The sequence below is a fragment of the Otolemur garnettii genome, unplaced genomic scaffold, assembly GCF_000181295.1.
Source record: "Otolemur garnettii isolate 467f Iridium unplaced genomic scaffold, OtoGar3 scaffold00046, whole genome shotgun sequence".
Classification (NCBI taxonomy): domain Eukaryota; kingdom Metazoa; phylum Chordata; class Mammalia; order Primates; family Galagidae; genus Otolemur; species Otolemur garnettii.
Window position 1 is genome coordinate 11,822,166 of NW_003852441.1, and position 1,240 is coordinate 11,823,405.

Below are 1,240 nucleotides of genomic sequence, written 5' to 3' on the forward strand. Positions count from 1 at the left end.
TGAGCTGTGAAGCCATGGCATTCTACCCAGGGGGATAGCTTGAGGCTCCATCTCAAAAAAAAAAAGAAAAAGAAATGAGTATAATTGTGATGGATGTGTTAATTGGTTCAATGTAAACATTTCATATTGTATATTGAAGCAGTACCCTGAACCCCATAAATACATCAATGTAAAAAGTTATGATTTAACAAAAATAATTAATTATTAAAAAAATAAATAAAAATAAATGTAAAAAAAAGTTAAAAAGAAACAAATCAGGCTGAGCGTGGTTGTTCACCTCTGTAATACTACCTAGAACTCTGAGAGGTTGGATCGCTTGAGCTCAGGAGTTCAAAACCAGCCTGGGCAAGGAGACCCTGTCTGTACTAAAAATAGAAAAAATCACCAGGCATTGTGGCAGGTGCCTGTCTTCCCAGCTTTTCTGGGGGCTGAGACAGAAGGATCCGTTGAACACAGGAGCTGAGTTTGCTGTGAGCTATGATGCCAGAGCACTCTACCCAGGGCAACAGAGTGAGACTTTGTCTTAAAAGAAAAAAAAAGAAAGAATCCCAAAAGTACAGATGTTGGCGTGGATGTGGAGAAAAGGGAACATTTCTGCACTGCTGGTGGGAGTGCAAGCTAATACGTCCCTTTTAGAAAGAAGTATGGAGAATAGTCAGGGATCTAAAAGTAGACCTGCCATTTGATCCTGCAATTCCTCTATTAGGTGTATATCCAAAAGACCAAAAATCACTTTATAACAAAGATATTTACACCAGATTGTTCATTGCAGTTCAATTCATAATAGCCAAGTCATGGAAGAAGCCCAACTGCCCATCAACCCATGAATGGATTAATAAGTTTTGGTATATGTATACCATGGAATATTATGTAGCCTCAAAAAAGATGGAGACTGGCTCTGCGCCTGTGGCTCAAGCAGCTAAGGCACCAGTCACATACACCTGAGTTGGCATGTTCAAATCCAGCCCGGGCCCACCAAACAACAATGATGGCTGCAACCAAAAAATAGCCTAGCATTGTGGCAGGCACCTGTAGTCCCAGCTACATGGGAGGCGGAGGCAGAAGAATCACTTGAGTCAGGAGTTGAGGTTGCTGTGAGCTGTGATGCTATGGCACTCTACTGAGGGTGACAGCTTGAGGCTCTGTCTCAAAAATAAAAAAAGAGGCTCAGCACCTATAGCTCAACCGGCTAAGGCGCCAGCCACGTACACCTAAGGTGGTGGGTTCGAATCCAGCCTGG